We start from the raw sequence: 19,348 nt of genomic DNA, 5'->3' as shown, positions 1-19,348 counted from the left end.
ATTTGCTGGTGGTCAACAGTGAGTTGCACATTCAGGGAGTGGAATCCCTTGTGGTTCTTGAAAACCTCTACATCCTGAAAAGGTGCCCGCATCGCGATGAACATACAGTCTATTGCTCCCTGCACCTTGGGGAAGTTAGTAATTCGGTAGAATCCTAAAGCCCACTCAGTCTGAGCCTCCCTGGTCATAGCGAAGCTGATAAAGTCCCTCCTGCGAGCGTACAGGGCTTCAGTGACCTGTCTAATGCAGTAATGTATGGCATGCTGAGACAGACCGCAAATGTTGCCAGCTGAGGCCTGAAAAGAACCCAATGCATAGAACGACAGTGCCGTGGTGACTTTGACCTCGACGAACAGTGCAATACTGATGGTGCTGGCAGGCTGCAGATCTGCCTTTATGAGCTGGCATACCTCAGTGATAACCTCTTTGTGGAAGCGCAATCTCCGAAGGCAGGTGGTGTCGGGCAAGTCGAGGTAAGACTGCTTCTCCCTGTACTTGCGGGGGGTGTAATGTCTGGTCCTCCTCATCAGTCTGGCACATCTTACATTGGGCACATAATGCTGTGGAGCGTATGTTCTGCCATCTCGAGTCTGCAGCATGTAATTGGTCATCAAGAGAAGGTGAGATAAGACAGGCCCCATTGCAATAGCTCTCTGGTTTCCACTGATTGGTCACAAAGAATGAATTTCCCGACGAAGACACCTATTAAATTCCAATTGTTCACAGTATGATAAAGATATTTGTTCAAATGTTCACATCACCTCCAAAGACCTCCAGAGTACATCCGAACTCCCCCGAGGTTGAAGCAGAGCAGCCTTTTAAATGATGCAACATGTGATTTAGAACAGGGCGTCCATACCGTTGTGAGTAGTTCCGGTTAGTTCCACTTTTTCCCAGCGGTTTTTTGGGTGCGCGATATTGTAGGCGCTATGTGTGTGAGGTGGTGAAAGTGACGCTGGGCGATCTCGTGGCCGCTAGTTTCGGCAAATGTGATCTTCACGACATAATTAAGTGGGCAGTCGGTATTATTAAATCTCGGTGTTAATTCCATGCGGAAAGTAATGCTGGGTGATATTATGGCCATTGATTTCGCCCAGTCTGATGATTCCGCCCCAAAAAAGTGGGCAGGCGGTATGATTTTTTCCCAGCGTTACGCACATGGGGAAAGTAACGCTGGGCGATAAGTGTCCGGAAAATGGGCCTCAGTTTCCATTTTGTGGCTAAATGGGCGATATCTGGGCGTTATACATCATTTCAGCGGTAAAATGGGCGTTAAGTGAACATTATGCATGCAAAAAAAGTGGAAAATCTAGCCCTATATGTCTATGTAAAGACTGACTATCAAGGAAATACGTGCATGAAAGATATTTTAGAGACCTGTCAGACGCTGATAGGAAGGAAAGCAGTTTCAATTAAAACTTGCTGACACCTGGAAATTGAATCGAGTGTGTGAGAAGTGACTGGCTATACCTATGTGCAAGCTTATCGCTATCTTCCTTCCAAGCTCCTAATGAGGTCATCACGACTGAGCTGTGTTGCTCTGAATTAATCAGTGCGGTAAACAGCCACTGTCTGGTTTGTTTCAGCCAAACACATCGAGGGGTAAAAATTCCGAGACCCTGAGTCCTCGATCGGACCTTGCACTTAACTAGTGCTCAGCGGAAAATCACAAATGTGCTGTTTCCTTCCCACCCCCTTACGCTTTTATTGCATTGATTTCTGTCTAATAATTGCACTGGGATTTTAAAGGCGCTAAACTGCCTCACAATAAAAGCTAAAATAGGAAATTACGCAGCTCTAAATTGAGCTGCTTAGTGAGTGTAATATTATGATTCTGAACACTTTCAATGATGCAGTCTGGATCATTAATGGGCTAGTTTCTCCGCCACACTCCCACCTGAAATCGGGCAGGATAGAGGCCGAAAATGAACAAAATTGCAGGCAGCAATTTCACTGCCTGACTTGTATTGCAATTACTTATCAGTGCAATTCCAGTGAGTTCTCATTAGTTACTGGTGGAATCAAAGTTCCTCCCAACTCTGGTTTTCCCTCTGTAAATTGCTGCCCCCATCTTCGGTTTCCCCATTCCCTGCCCTCGGTTTCCCCTCTTCACCTGCTCACGGGTGGCATCCTGGGTCTTGGAACTTGTCGCACAACAATTGCTGGTATGAGTCGACAAGCAAAGATATTTTACGACAGAGGGCCTTTAAGGTAAATGCAATTACATTTGTAGAAGTCGTGTGATCCGACGTCTCATGGATTCATCACATGTCCAAACCTCCAGGAATGTCTCCAACCAGACTGTGACCGCTGCTGTCCTTCCATGCCTGCCGTGTGTAAGTGGCAAGCAGGGGGGTGGGGGGAGGAGCAGCAACTGGGTCCCCAATGAATTTAACTCCTATCCACCTGTGTTGGTACTTCTTCCAGAACCGTCATGGGGAAAGTGGTGCTGGGTTCAGGAAGCAACAGTAACAGCCCTGAGGAGCCACCATGGGTGGGGGCCTTGTAGTGGCCTCATCTTCCTCCAATCCCCCCTCCCCCCAACACTAACTTCCTGAATGTCCCGGTCTTAGTAAGTGCTATATCTAATCTTTTCTGCCCCTTTGAGGTCTTGCCAGTTCTTCTGGTCCTGCATCGGGCGCCCTGTGCTAGTTCGTGGATTGAGGTGGCACTGTGAGGTGTGGCAATGGTCAGAATGTGAGGAACAATCTGACGGGTGGGACATCAGGCCACACCATCGGGGGGATTACATAAATGTGTGCATGGAGCTTCACAGGCCTGGAGCGTATGTCAGATTCGAGTTCAGAGGTTAGCATGCCATGCGCAATTCTTCCATCCAATAAACTTAATAGCCGAAAAGTCCTGCAGGGCCCACTGTGCCTGAATTTCCGATAGGCCTGCTCAGCCCACAATTCTCCACAGAAAGAGTGCTAAAAATCTGCTGACTAGATTCTATTTGCTTTTTATATACATCACAGATATTTTCTGTGATGATAACAGTGTGGAATAAATCTTCTAATCATAAAATCGCATGGCACAGAAGGAGGCCAATTGGCCCATTGTACCTACAGCGAGTTAAAAGAGCTATCCAATTAGTCCCACTCCCCTGATCTTTCCCCATAGCCCTGCAAATTTTCCTTTTCAAGTGTATATCTAATTCCCTTTCGAAAGTTACTATTGAATCTGCTTCCACCACCCTTTCACGCCGTGAATTCCAGATCAGAACAACTCAATCCATAAAAAAATAAATTCTCCTCATCCCCCCCTCTGGTTCTTTTGTAATTTATCAATTTGTTTTTCCCTGCCCATGCGGAGATCCCTTCCAGTCACATTCCGCAGCGGTACAGTCAATGCTGCGATGCAGGCAGAGCGCAGTTGCTGCAAGTTGTCACATCAGGATGTCGAAACATAAGAATATAAGAAATAGGAGCAGGAGTAGGCCATATGGCCCCTCGAGCCTACTCCGCCATTTAATACGATCATGGCTGGTCCGATCATGGACGCAGTTCTACTTCCCTGCCCGCTCCCCATAACCCCTTAATCCCTGACCGGTTAAGAAGCTATCTATCTCTGTCTTAAATTTATTCAATGACCCAGCTTCCACAGCTCTCTGAGGCAACGAATTCCACAAATTCACAACCCTCTGAGAGAAGAAATTTCTCCTCATCTCTCTTTTAAATGGGCGGCACCTTATTCTAAGATCATGCTCTCTAGTCCTAATCCCCACACCCCCCATGTGGAAATATCCTCTCTGCATCCACCTGGTCAAGCCCCCTCATAATCTTATTCATTTCAATAAGATCACCTCTCATTCTTCTGAATTCCAATGAGTAGAGGCCAAACATCTGTAACTTCTGCTGGTCCCAGTGAGATCTTCTTCCGAAACTTCAGCCTTCGCTCGATTTCCAATTCTGCTTTTTTTTTTAAAATGGTGTGCAGATCTTCGGGGCTGTTAGCATAAACAGCATCAGTTAAAAATGATATCATTTTTAAATTGGTGCTTTAGCAGTGCAGCTGCCCGAGAACTCATCAGCAGCGTGTAAAGAGGAGTCTCAGGTGTGCCATCCACACACGCCAGTGCAGAGGGCAGAACAGGTGTTTAGCAGTTGTGTACACAGTAATTAGGCATGAAATTTGCACATTTACAAATTCCCCTCGGCAGAAGGGCCGGCCCCTCAATAACTCGTGGAGCCGCGGGATAATCGGCAGAGGGCTTTGTACACAGCGCGACCTCCAGCTGGGCTATTACTGAGGCGGATGAGCAGCGCAGACACCTGACAGCTGTATTCTGCGAGCTTCATTAGAACATGAAACAGACACAACTCTTCAATTACTGCGGGGGAGGCAATCCAGGCACAGTATGTTTTTCTGCACTGCTCCAGCATGACTACCTTGCTTTAGATCAAGGTCAGAAGGTCTTTAGCAGGTGGACTTGATCTACTCTATGAAGACTTTGCCCAAGTATTCCGTGTAACCGGCAGTTTGCATACACATTCCAGCGTTTCATCGCTGCTTTTGTTGCAGAGTCCCGCACGATTCTTCCGGACACGACTGCCTTCCCCACTCAGCCAGCACTCCCGCAATCTCCCAGTGTCAGTTAGTGGCTCAGTTGGTGGCACCCTCGCTTCTGAGTGAGATGGTTGTGGGTTCAGGTCGCACTCCAGGGACTTGAGCACAAAAATCTAGGCTGTGCAGTGCAGTGCTGAGGGAGTGCTGCACTGTCGGAGGTGCCATCTTTCGGATGAGACGTTAAACCAAGGACGTAAAAGATCCCATGGCACTATTTCGAAGTTATCCCTGGTGTCCTGGCCAACATTTGTTTATGGGAGCTTACTGAACACAAGTTAGCTGCCCTGTTTCCTACATTACAACAGTGACTACACTTCAAATAGTACTTCATTGGCTGTAAAGTACTTTGGGACGTCCGGTGGTCATGAAAGGGGCTATAAATGCGAGTCTTTCCTCATCCCATTCTTCCTTCTGAACTAATTCATATTGGTTGCTGCTACATCCCAAACGTTTCCAAGGAAAGTGTCATTGTAATTAGGAATGAACCAGCATTAACTCTGAGGTGGGCAGGAGGGAGCTGGTCCAATTGAGCTAGTCTACAGTAAAATGATGACTCCAAATACATCCAAATGTTTGTAATGTCACTGAGCAAGACCTCAGCATAGTATGTGAAGCTCACCAATAAATCCTGCTCACATCCATACTATTCCCAGCAATGTATAGCTGTATTTCATTTGTATTTTACTTTCAAAGCAACACAAAGGGACAAAAGTAAGAAATTCATGCTGGACCAGTGTGAATACTGGACTGCTGAAGTAAAGAACATCATCATCATCATCATCATAGGCAGTCCCTCAGAATCGAGGAAGACTGGCTTCCACTCTTAGCATGAGTTCATAGGTGGCTGTACAGTCCAATACGAGAGCCACAGTATCTGTCACAGGTGGGACAAACAGTCGTCGAGGGAAGGGGTGGGTAGGACTGGATTGCAGCATGCTCTTTCCGTTGCCTGCGCTTGATTTCTGCATGCTCTCGACGACGAGACTCGAGGTGCTCAGCGCCCTCCCTGATGTACTTCCTCCATTTAGAGCGGTCTTTGGCCAGGGACTCCCAGGTGTCAGTGGGGATGTTGCACTTTATCAGGGAGGCTTTGAGGGTGTCCTTGTAACGTTTCTGCTGCCCTCCTTTACCGTGAAGGAGTTCCGAGTAGAGCGCTTACTTTGGGAGTCTCGTGTCTGGCATGCGAACTATGTGGCCTGCCCAGCGGAGCAACAGATGAGTCCAAAGAGGGTTTTTACTCCAACCTCAAAAAGTCCCTGTCCTGCGTCCCCGCAGGTGACAAACTGATCCTCCTTGGTGACTTCAACGCCAGAGTCGGCAAGGAAATCGACCTCTGGGGAGGCGTGATTGGCAGAGAGGGGGTAGGGAAAGCCAACTCCAGCGGTACCCAACTTCTGACAAAATGTCTAGAACACAAACAGCAATGAGATAAATGACCAGATAAGCTGTTTTGGTGCTGTTGGTTGAAGGAGGAATGTTAGCCAGGATACTAGGAGAACTCCTCCTCACATCGAGCTATGGGATCTTTTGCACTCACCTGAGCAGGCAGAGCCTCGGTCTCACGTTTCATCCGAAAGACTCACCTCTCACAGTGCAGTGCTCCCTTAGTGGTGCACTGAAGTGTTAGCCGAGATTATGTGCTCAGGTCTCTTGACCTTCTGCCTCATGGACAAGGATGTGACCACTGGGCTCAGCGGAGAAGGTAAGAATTTATTTGTGTTGGTGGGGGTGGGGGGAAGATTTTATCATTTGTCTGTACCTTTGTCTGCAGTTTCCTCCATGCATCAGTTGGTTTAGCTGGATAGTTCTTCATTTTTGCATTTGTGGCGAGGAGATGTGGGGGTTTGTTCCATCAGTACATTCTTCACTATTCTTGGTTTCTGCCAGCTTAGACGTGAGGAAGGGAATAGCACTGATATGAGGAAAAGTATATCACAAGGGGCCAAACAAATGCTGGTGCAAACGACCTCTGAGGTGTCTTGGCTGCATCTGTCACTAACCTCAGGACTTCTGAGGACTCACGAACTCCACATCGCAAGAAAGGCAGCCACAGACAGAGTTATGCATTCTGCTGGACGATAACCTGCAGACTGAGCAGTGGACGAGTGAGCGATTAGTGGATTGGTGAGTAAATGAGCAGGGGGAGAAATCACAATCGGGAAAGGATGGTATCAGCCACCTCCTGCCACACAATTAAGTCTATTATATGGGATCATGCTCTGCAGTGCCAAAACAGGGCAACTCTCCTTTCACCCACTTCAGGTGGTTGCCTCCAGAACCAGCCCTTTGAGACCTGCAGCCATGCCAAATATTCTGACCCCCCTCACTGAGCGTGCTCCTCGTGGATGGATGCAAGCCTTGGAGATGGTCATTCATATCTAATTTGGGGTGACCCTGGAAGTTCCAACACTGCTGGCCATGCACTCTTCATGCCAGCATAAAACCCATTGCACACTGTTCCAACTCGAGCGTGACAGGAAATGGAAAATCTAGCCTGTGGTTTCAAGAGAACCCAACTGGTGTAGGTAATATGGCTATTATAGGCAGGTAGATATTGTCAGTGTTAATGACAGCAGTAACGCGAATCCTTGCACACTCCTATAAGCACCTACAGACTGTAAGCAATTAACCTGATGGTGGGATTGACTCAGATCATGTGCATTGCTCGGACTTGAGCGTACGATGTAGGCTAATGCTCCATTGCTGTATGAGGGAGGGCTGAAATTTTGGAAATGCTGACCTTCAGATCAGACATTAAACTAAGGTCCTGTAAGTGAACATAAAATATCCGACGGCAGTAGTGAAAGAGGAGAAAAGAGTTCTCCTAGTGTCACTGAAAACGTATCGGCCTCAACAAATACTGATCATTCATCTCATTGTTGTTTGCGACATGTTGGTGGTGTAGAATTGCTGCCCTGTCACCTACATAACAACAGTCACTGCATTTCAAAATGAAGTCACCAGTGCATAGTACAAAACGTAATCATAAAAGCTATTGGGATAATGGCGTTTATCTCAAAGGGGCTGGAATGCAAAGGGGAAGAAGTTATGCTTCAGACTCCATCTGGAGTACTGCATTCAGTTTTGGGCACACAACCTCAGAAGGGATATTGGTTTTAGAGCGGGTACAGAGCAGATTCATTAGAATAATACCAAAGCTTAACTGGTTAAATTGTGAGGACTGGTGCATAAACTTGGCTTGTATTCCTTTAAGTTTCGAAGGTTGAGATGAGCGATCTAATCAAGGTCTGTAAAATGATAAAGGGATTCAATCGAATAGATACAGGGAAACTATTTCCTCTGGTGGGGGAATCCAGAACAAAAGGGCACAACCTTAAAATTAAAGCTAGGATATTTAGGAGTAAAATCAGGAAGCACTTCTTCATACAAAGGGTAGTGGAAAACTCGAACTCTCTCCGTTAAAAGGGTGTGGATTCCGTATCAATTGACATTTTTAAGAATGATTGATAAATTATTTTTAGGTAAGTGTATCAAGTGATATGGAGTTAAGGCAGATAAATAGAATTGAGGTACAGATTAATCGTTGAATCATTGGTTACTGCACGGAAGAAGGCCATTCGGCCCATCAAGCCCGTGCCAACTCTCAGCTAGTCCCTTTCCTCCATAGCCCTGCAGTGTTTATCGATCAGACATTATCCAACTCTCTTTTGAAAGATAAAATTGAGTCTGGCTCCACCACCCTTTCAGGCAGCGCATTCCAGAACCCAACCCATCATAGGCAGTTCCTTGAAGTCGAGGAAGACTTGCTTCCACTCTAAAAGTGAGTTCTCAGGTGACCGAACAGTCCAATACAGGAATTAAAGTCTCTGTCACAGGTGGGACAGGCAGTCGTTGAAGGAAAGGGTGGGTGGGAAGTCTGGTTTGCTGCACGCTCCTTCTGCTGCCTGCGCTTGCTTTCTGCATGAGACTCGAGGTGCTCAGCGCCCTCCCGGATGCTCTACCTCCACTTAGGGCGGTCTCTGGCCAGGGACTCCCAGGTGTCGGTTGGGATGTTGCATTTTATCAAGGAGGCTTTGAGGGTGTCCTTGAAATGAGAACCCAACCACTCACTGCATAACTAAGTTTTTTCTTACGTCGCCTTTGGTTCTTTTGCCAATCACTCTAAATCTGTGTCCTCTGGTTCTTGACCCTTCTGCCAATGGGAACGGTTTCTCTCTATCCATTCTGTCCAGAACACTCAAGGTCTTGAACACCCCCACCAAATCTCCTCTCAATCCTCCTTGCTCCAAGGAGAACAATGCTAGCTTCTCCAGTCTATCAATGTAACTAAAGTCCCTCTATCGATGGAACATGCTCGGGGGGCTGAATGACCTACTCCTGTTCCTATGCCCCTATGTTCCTATGATTTATACCTTCTCAAAGATAGTGGTAAGATGATAATTAGCTTTATACTTGACCTGCAAGCAATGCAACAAATCTAAATGCTCGCCTAACGCCAGTCCAGAAATTCTGGGAGACCTGCTCCGCCACCGGAAGTTCTACCTGCTGTCTGCCCTGGTCCTGATTCCATCTCAATATTAGGAACAGGGTCATTTGGATAATAAGAGTGGCGCCACACTATTCATGGCATGAGTGGGACATCAGTACTCCGACCTCACTGACTCCTTATTGTCAAGAGGGCCGAGACACATCTGGAATGCATGCCTGAAGGTGGAGACCTGAGGGGCGCTCCAAATTGGGCCTTGGGCCTCCTTACCACAAGACCGGTGAGCTGTGGACACCAATTGGGCATTTTAATGTAGTTCACTGGTCGAGATCATCACAAAATAGGACGCCAAACTGGCTCGCAGGTAAGTCCAGGGAGGAGGAGGTAGGCGAATGGGAGGGGGTGAGCAGAGGCCAGTATTAGCCTGCAATATTGCTCCTCCTGTTCCACATTCAGATAAGTAAAAATTAAGAAACTTATCTGTTCAATGGCCTCCAATGGTCCCTTTATGGTTAGGCTGTTGTAAACCTGGAAAAATTGATTAGCATATTCAAAGGGCCTATTCCAAGGGCCGACCGCCTATTTTAGGCGGGTATTCTGAGCACTCAAGTCGCTCGGGGATATTTCCAGAGGGATCAGATGCAAGAGATCGTGCCCGGAAAATGGTTTCCCCTCCCCGTCCCCTCTCTCCCCCATCCACCCCCGCCTCCCCAGGTCAATTTTACACCCAGAAAACAGGCACGATGGGACCAACGTTTCTCCCCTGAGATTTCTAACACTAATCTCACTGATGTACAGATATTATCAGTGTTTAGTTTCATTGAAGTTACAGATATTTCCCAATTAATTGTATATTATTTTATTAGCCACTGGAATTAAACATATTCTACTCTTCCAAGATGATCCCTTGGCTGTCACACTTTCTCTTCCCTGCCCATTAAAGAGCTAGGTGAGTAAACATCAGTAAGACAAAGGTCCTCCACCAGCCTGTCCTCGCCGCACAGCACTGCCCCCGCAGACATCAAGATCCATGGCGCGGCCCTGGACAATGTGGACCACTTTCCATATCTCGGGAGCCTCCGATCAACAGGAGCAAGCATCGACGACGAGATCCAACACCGCCTCCAGTGCACCAGTGCAGCCTTCGTCCACCTGAGGGAAAGAGTGTTTGAAGACCAGGCCCTCAAAACTGTCATCAAGCTCATGGTCTACAGGGCCCTAGTAATACCCACCCTCCTGTATGGCTCAGAGGCGTGGACCATGTACAGTAGACACCTCAAGTCGCTGGAGAAATACCACCAACCATGTCTCCGCAAGATCCTACAAATCCCCTGGGAGGACAGGCGCACCAACATTAGCGTCTTTGAGCAGGCAAACATCCCCAACATTGAAGCACTGACCACACTTGATCAGCTCCGCTGGGCAGACCACATAGTTCACATGCCAGACACGAGACTCCCAAAGCAAGTGCTCTACTTGGAAATCGTCCACGGCAAACGAGCCAAAGGTGGGCTGAGGAAATATTACAAAGACGCCCTCGAAGTCTCCCTGATAAAGTGCGACATCCTCACCGACACCTGGGAGTCCCTGGCCAAAGACGCCCTAAGTGGAGGAAGTGTATCCGGGAGGACGCTGAGCTCCTCGAATATCGTCGCCGAGAGCATGCAGAAATCAAGCGCAGGCAACGGTAGGAACGTGTGGCAAACCAGGCTCCCCACCTACCCGTCACTTCAACCACTGTCTTTCCCACCTGTGACACAGACTGTGGTTCTCATATTGGACTGTACAGCCACCTAAGAACTCATGCTAAGAGTGGAAGCAGGTCTTCCTCGATTCCGACGGACTGCCTATGATGATGATGTGAATAAACCATAGTAGGATACAATACAATGAAACCATTAGATTTCTCAAAGGCACAGGCACAGCACATTTATATTCTTTCTGCTGCTTCCAAATCATCCTGAAAGGTTGCAAAGTTGGGCAGGCTAGAATAAAGGTGGTGCAAGAATACAATGGCAGCGAAGGTCAGAGGCCATCATCATAGGCAGTCCCTCGAAATCGAGGAAGACTTGCTTTCACTCTAAAAGTGAGTTCTTAGGTGACTGAACAGTCCAATACAGGCATTACAGTCTCTGTCACAGATGGGACAGACAGTCGTTGAACGAAAGGGTGGGTGGGAAGTCTGGTTTGCCGCACGGCAACGAGACGAGACTCGAGGTGCTCAGGACGCACTTCCTCCACTTAAGGCAGTCTTTGGCCAGGGACTCCCAGGTGTTGGTGGGGATGTTGCACTTTATCAAGGAGGCTTTGAGGGTGTCCTTGAAATGTTTCCTCTGCCCACCTGGGGCTCGCTTGCCATGTAGGAGTCCGAGTAGAGCACTTGCTTTGGGAGTCTTGTGTCAGGCATGCGAACAATGTGGACCGCCCAGCGGAGCTGATCAAGTATGGTCAGTGCTTCGATGCTGGGGATGTTGGCCTGATCGAGGACGCTAATGTTGGTGCGTCTGTCCTCCCAGGGGATTTGCAAGATCGTGCGGAGATATCGTTGGTCAGCGAAGGTCAGAGGCCACACCATTCATGGAAGTGAAGGTCAGAGGCCACACCATCCATGGCAGCGAAATTTAGAGATTGTACCATCTGTGGCAGCGAAGGTCAAAGGGCGCATCATTCATGCAGCGATGGTCAGAGGTTGCACCATCCATGGCAGCGAAGGTCCATCATTGACACCCATGGCTTCAACTGACAAGTCCAATGCTCTGGAGTTTCCTTCCTAAAACCTCCAGCAGCCTCTTCCCCTTTTAAGACCTGACCTAAAACCCACCTCTTTCACCAACTTTTTAGTTAACCCCTCCTGGTATCTCTTCCTTTGGCTCAGGGTTTAATTTCTTTTGGATTCTGCTTCAATGAAGGGATTTGGAATGATTTTTTTATGTAAAAGGTGCGGTATAAATGCAATTTGCTGTTTTTATTGTTGTTTACATCGTTTCTCCAAGGGTTCCATCAATTTCCCACCAGAGAACATCTCCCGCCCTCGCAGAAATTCCAGGCATTCTATGGTTAGCGGCACCAATGGGGATGGGGGAAGAGTACTCGGATCTGGTAGGCTTATCTTGGATCAGCGTGATTCCATTTCAGCCTGTTCACTTTTTTCTAATCCGGTGCCGATCCTGAAAGATTTGCGTTGCTTTGCAAAATGAGGCTTTAAAAACAACAGAAGGTTCGTAATAAAAAAAGCCATTTGGCCCATTCAGCTCATCGAGGATGCATGATGAGGTGCCTTGAGATACAATTTATAAGTCATGATGGCCTAACCAGGCAGCTCATAAGTGACAAAGTTGCATATGAGTTGTGGTCAATGTCAGGAGGAGGATATTAAAAGTATCCCACAAGCCCACCTCATTATCATTTCAAATATGAACTATGTTGATTCATACATTGGAGTCTAGTTTTCTATTTTCCCCCAGTGTCATCTGTTCCCAGTTCTGCTGTCATCTCCATGAAGTACAAGAAATATTTTGTGGAGATAATAACATGTATGGCAAAAATATATTTTTACAGTTCCCGATCTCCAACTGCAACGAGTCTTTGTTCAAACTACATTTAAAGGGATGATGATAGACAAGCAATGGCTAGCATTTATAGAATTAAAAATCATTTACAACAAATATACATTCTTTCAAGGCACAAAAACCCCACAAGAAAAGTGGTCCAACCGTGGCTAACAAGAGAAGTTAAGGAGAGTATTAGATCAAAGGAAGAGGCTTAGAATGTGCAAAGCCCCCTGGGGAAGAGTGACCATAATATGGTAGAATTCTTTATTAAGATGGAGAGTGACAGTGTTAATTCAGAGACTAGGGTCCTGAACTTAAGAAAAGGTAACTTCGATGGTATGAGACGTGAATTGGCTAGGATAGACTGGCAAATGATACTTAAAGGGTTGACAGTGGATAGGCAATGGTAGACATTTATAGATTACATGGATGAACTTCAACAATTGTACATCCCTGTCTGGAGTAAAAATATAACGGGGAAGGTAGTTCAACCGTGGCTAACAAGGAAAATTAGGGATAGTGTTAACTCCAAGGAAGAGGCATATAAATTGGCGAGAAAAAGCAGCAAACCTGAGGACTGGCAGAAATTTAGAATTCAGCAGAGGAGGACAAAGGGTCTAATAAGGAGGGAGGAAATAAAGTATGAGAGGAAGCTTGCAGGGAACATAAAAACTGACTGCAAAAGCTTCTATAGATATGTGAAGAGAAAAAGATTAGTGAAGACCAACGTAGGTCCTTTGCAGACAGAATCAGGTGAATTTATAATGGCGAACAAAGAAATGGCAGACCAATTGAACAAATACTTTGGTTCTGTCTTCACGAAGGAAGACACAAATAACCTTCCGGAAATACTAGGGGACCGAGGGTGTCGTGAGAAGGAGGAACTGAAGGAAATCCTTATTAGGTGGGAAATTGTGTTCGGGAAATTGATGGAATTGAAGGCCGATAAATCCCCAGGGCCTGATAGGCTGCATCCCAGAGTACTTAAGGAAGTGGCCTTCGAAATAGTGGATGCATTGGTGATCATTTTCCAACATTCTATTGGCTCTGGATCAGTTCCTATGGACTGCAGGGTAGCTAATGTAACACCACTTTTTAAAAAAAAGGAGAGAGAGAGAAAATGGAGAATTATAGACCGGTTAGCCTGACATCGGTGGTGGGGAAAATGTTGGAATCAATTATTAAATAATGAAATAGCAGCGCATTTGGAAAGCAGTGACAGGATCGGTCCAAGTCAGCATGGATTTATGAAAGGGAAATCATGCTTGACAAATCTTCTTGAATTTTTTGAGGCTATAACTAGTAGAGTGGACAAGGGAGCACCAGTGGATGTGGTGTATTTGGATTTTCAAAAAGCTTTTGACAAGGTCCCACACAAGAGATTAGTGTGTAAAATGAAAGCACATGGTATCGGGGGTAATGTATTGACGTGGATAGAGAACTGGTTGGCAGACAGGAAGCTGAGAGTTGGAATAAATGGGTCCTTTTCAGAATGGCAGGCAGTGACCAGTGAGGGTGCCGCAGGGTTCAGTGCTGGGACCCCAGCTATTTACAATATACATCAATGATTTAGATGAAGGAATTAAGTGTAATATCTCCAAGTTTGCAGATGACACTAAGCTGGGTGGTGGTGTGAGCTGTGAGGAGGATGCTAAGAGACTGCAGGATGACTTGGACAGGTTAGGTGAGTGGGCAAATGCATGGCAGATGCAGTATAATGTGGATAAATGTGAGGTTATCCACTTTGGTGGCAAAAATAGGAAGACAGAATATTATCTGAATGGTGACAGATTAGCAAAAGGGGAGCTGCAGCGAGACCTGGGTGTCATGGTTCATCAGTCATTGAAGTTTGTCATTCAGGTACAGCAGGCGGTGAAGAAGGCAAATGGCATGTTGTCCTTCATAGCTAGGGGATTTGAGTATATGAGCAGGGAGGTCTTACTGCAGTTGTACAGGGCCTTAGTGAGGCCTCACCTGGAATATTGTGTTCAGTTTTGGTCTCCTAATCTGAGGAAGGACATTCTTGCTATTGAGGGAGTACAGCAAAGGTTCACCAGACTGATTCCCGGGATGGCAGGACTGACATATGAGGAGAGACTGGATCAACTGGGCTTGTATCAACTGGAGTTTAGAAGAATGAGAGGGGATCTCATAGAAACATATAAAATTCTGATGGGGTTGGCTAGGTTCAAGGCAGGAAGAATGTTCCCGTTGCTGGGGAGTTCCAGAACCAGGGGTCACAGTCTAAGAATAAGGGTTAAGCCATTTAGGACCGAGATGAGGAGAAACTTCTTCACTCAGAGAGTGGTTAATCTATGGAATTCTCTATTGCAGAAAGTTGTTGAGGCCAGTTCGTTAGATATATTCAAAAGGGAGTTAGATATGGCCCTTACGGCCAAAGGGATCAAGGGGTATGGAGGGAAAGCAGGAAAGTGGTACTGAGGTTAAATGATCAGCCATGATCTTATTGAATGGTGGTGCAGGCTCAAAGGGCTGAATGGCCTGCTCCTGCACCTAATTTCTATGTTTCTTTGTTTCTAATGTTGTCAAACAGAGCAAAAAACCTGAGGATTGGGAGGATTTTAGAATTCAGCAAAGGAGGATCAAGAAATTAATAAAGAAAGGGAAAATAGAATATGAACATAAACTAGCAGGAGACATGGGGCTAGAACCTCCACTTTTGTGCTTATCACCCAAAAATGCACGTTATTTCCAGCTTGGGCAGTAAAAAAGGGTTTTCAGATTGCCGGCTTCTCGCCCATTCTCAAAGCACCTAGTCTCCATTTTTGAAAATGGGCGTTAACGCGAGCGATATGAATCTTCTGCCGTAAAGTGTCGCTGTCCTTAGCAACAGCATGGCAACGCTCGATTCCTGCGATTCAGGAGGTCAAGGGTCGTCATGACATGCGCAGAAGGGTCATCATGACATGCGCAGAAGGGTCATCATGACATGCGCAGAAGAGGAGACAGAGAGAGAGGGAGCTCAGAGACACTGAAAGCGTGTGTGGCTGTGGTGTGTGCTTGTCTGGCTGTTGTGGGAGGCATGAGGGAGATTCACCAGCAGCAAAAAGCCTACTAAGCTCCAAGAACATAGTTGGCACCGAGTTTTTGTCCAACAAATAAGATATAACATGGAAGGGATGGAGGAGGCCCTGGAGCTGGTAGCCAGGAACACTGGTGGCAGAAGGCTCCCAGTGGTCCCAGAGCACAGCACTGCACCCCAAGGTGCCACATCCCCATTACCAACCACACATGAGAGCCAGCAGCAACATCTTGCTTCTGGCTCGGAGCACATTCCCACCTCGGGACCATCCTCTCCTGTATCCGTCCAAGCAGTGTTTCAGCCGTCACCGCCCCCCCCCCCCCCCCCCCACAATGAAGCATCGCCTAAGGAGCTCCTCGGCCAGGCGGCTTGGAGTCAGGAGGGGAAGGGGAAGGGGTAGAGGTGAGGAGGAGAAGCAGGGAGGTGGGGGGGAAAGGTTGGTTTGTACAGAAATACTGATGATTTCAGATTAATGTTCGGTTTAAATGTTTTTTATTTAACAAAACCTTGTAGCGCATTGGCTCAGATAGCTGCACCATTACATGCTGGTGATTCCTTAACATCAAAGGGTATAATTACACTTAACATCAATCAACTTAAACTTTAACTGTCACCAAGGTGATGCCCACCATTGATGTATGACCTGCGCACCCAGCAGTGTGTCAGCCTTGTAAATAACACCAACATTCTTTCAGGCAAAGCGATCATTGATGAGCTCCTGACGTAAGGCTCTTGCAGCTATCATGCCACCACTGGCCCTTTCATGCGGTCTACAGGGGGGCGGAGGCATGGCTTCAGCATCAGCCTGATTGTCTGGGACGATGTCTGCATCCGCCTCCTGATCCTCCACGTCCTCTCTCTGGTGAGGTGGACTGTCAGACTCATCAGGCAATTCTTGTCCCCTCCTGATAGCCAAGTTGTGCAGCATGGAGCACACCACCACGAATTGAGCTATCTGCTCAGGGTTGTATTGGAGCTTGCCTCCTGAGTGGTCCAGGCATCTAAAGCGCTGCTTCAGCACTCCAATAGTTTTCTCCACGATATTGCAAGTTGCTATGTGGCTGTCATTGTATCACCTCTCAGTTTCGGTGTGGGTGTCATGCAGGGGTGTCATCAGCCAGGTGGTGAGGCCATATCCTTTGTCATCAAGCATCCAGCATTGACCTTGTGGCTTATTGTTAAACTAGTCAGATACAGTGCTCTCACGCAGGATGTGAGCATCATGGATGCTGCCCAAAAATTGAGCATTCACTGCCAGTATAATTTGCTGGTGGTTGACAACCAGTTGGACATTCAGGGAATGGAATCCCTTACGGTTCCTGAACACCTCTGCATCCTGAAAAAGTGCCCGCATTGTGATGTGCGTACAGTCTATTGCTCCCTGTACCTTGGGGAAGTTTGCAATTCTGGTCATAGGGAAGCTGATCAAGTCCCTCCTGCATGCGTACAGGGCTCCAGTGACCTGTCTAATGCAACAATGTGTGGCATGCTGAGACAGACCGCAAATGTCGCTAGCTGTGGCCTAAAAAGAACCCGAGGCATAGAATGACAGTGCCGCGGTGACTTTGACCTTGACGTACAGTGCAGTACTGATGGTGCTGGCAGGCTGCAGAACTGACATACCTCACTGATAACCTCTTTGTGGAAGAGCAGTCTCTGAAGGTAGGTGGTGTCGGGCAAGTCGAGGTAAGACCACTTCTCCCTGTACTTGCGGGGGTGTAACGTCCTCTTCATCAGTCTGTTCAGTCTTACATTGGGCACATAATGCAGTGGAGCGTAACTTCGGCGATCTCAAGTCTGCTGCATGTAATTGGTCACCAAGGGAGGGTGAGAAAGGACAGGCCCCATTGCAGTAGCTCTCTGTTTCCCATCGATTGGTCACAAACAAGGAATGTCCTGATGAAGGCACCTATTCAATTCCAGTCGGTCACAATATGGTCAAGATGTTTATAGAGAAATTCACATCAACTCCAACGGCCTGCAGAGTACATCCGAACTCCGCCGAGGTTGAGGCACAGCAGCCTTTTAAAGGACGCGACATGTGATCTAGAACGTGGTGTCCACAACGCTGCGATTAGTTAGTTCCACTTTTTCTGGGCGTTTTTTGGGTGCGCAATATTGTGGGCGATATGTGTGCGAGGTGGTGAAATTGACGCTGGGCGATCTCCTGACCGCTAGTTTCAGTAAATATGCTCTTTGCGACAAAAAAAAGTGGGCGGGTGGTATTATTGAATCTCGGCATTAAACCAGTGCGGAAATTAACGCTGGGCGATATTATGTTCGTTGATTTCGCCCATTCTGATGATTACGCCCCAAAAAAGTGGGCGAGCGGTAATATTTTTTCCCGGCATTAAGCACATGGGGAAAGTAACGCTCGCCGATAAGTTTCCTAAAAGTGCCCGTCAGTTTCCACTTTGTGCCAAAATGGGTGATATATGAGCGTTATACGTCATTTCAGCGGTAAAATGGGCGTTAAGTGGGCTTTAAGCATGCAAAAAAAGTGGAGGTTCTAGCCCATTAAAACAGATGGTAAAAGCTTCTATAGATATGTAAAAAGGAAAAGATTAGCAAATGTAGATGTGGGTCCCATACACGCTGAGACAGGAGAAATTATAATGAGAAACAAGGAAATGGCAGAGAAATTAAACAAATACTTTGTGTCTGTCTTCACGGAAGATGCAATAAACTTGTCGGAAATAGTGGAGAACAGAGGGTCTAACGAGAATGAGGAACTGAAAGTAATTGGTAAAGGTGCAGCGTCCCGAATCCGGAACCCTCGGGACTGAGGCCGTTCCAGATTTTGCGTTTTGACGGACTTTGGAACATCTTTCTGATGTCACGAATCCGGAAACACCTGAGCCCAAGTTTGGATATTTCCGGATTTTGGAATGTCAGAACAGAGTGGGGGAGGGGGGTGCTCGTCGATGAGCTGTTCGGGTCGCCGGGTGGGGCCCCGCCACCGTGGAAGTGTTCCAGCGGGGCCCCGCCACCGAGACGTTCGCGCGGGTCCCGCCGCCGTGGACCTGATCGGGCGGGGCCCCACCGAGGAGATGTTTGTGTGGGGCCCCACCGAGGAGATGTTTGTGTGGGGCCCCACCGCCGTGGACCTGATCGGGCGGGGCCCCACCGAGGAGATGTTTGTGTGGGGCCCCACCGAGGAGATGTTTGTGTGGGGCCCCACCGAGATGTTTCTGTGGGGCCCCACCGCCGTGGACCTGATCGGGCGGGGCCCCACCGAGGAGATGTTTGTGTGGGGCCCCACCGCCGTGGACCTGATCGGGCGGGGCCCCACCGAGGAGATGTTTGTGTGGGGCCCCACCAAGGAGATGTTCGCACATGGCCCCACCGCCGTGGACCTGATTGGGCGGGGCCCCACCGCCGTGGACCTGATTGGGTGGGGCCCCGCCGAGGACCTGATTGGGCGGGGCCCCACCGCCGAGGACCTGATTGGGCGGGGCCCCGCCGCCGCGGAGGAGTTCCTTGTCTGGCCCGAGGTAGGTGGGGTCGAGCAGCCGGGGTAAAGGGGAGGGAGGGAGGGGGGCCGGGGCGAGGTCGGGCCGCACGAAGTCGGGGCGGGACGAAGTCGGTTTGCCGAGGAGGGGGGAGTCCGGATATCAAAACATTTTCCGGTTTCCAGACGACCCCGCCACGGATCGCCCAGTGTCGTGATTCCGGAACATTCTGTATTCCGGAACTCCGGATTTTAGAGGTCGAACCTGTATTAGTAAAAAAATTGGT

The sequence above is a fragment of the Pristiophorus japonicus genome, chromosome 5, assembly GCF_044704955.1.
Source record: "Pristiophorus japonicus isolate sPriJap1 chromosome 5, sPriJap1.hap1, whole genome shotgun sequence".
In the NCBI taxonomy this organism is placed as follows: Eukaryota; Metazoa; Chordata; class Chondrichthyes; family Pristiophoridae; genus Pristiophorus; species Pristiophorus japonicus.
Note: the sequence above shows the minus strand (reverse complement) of the source record.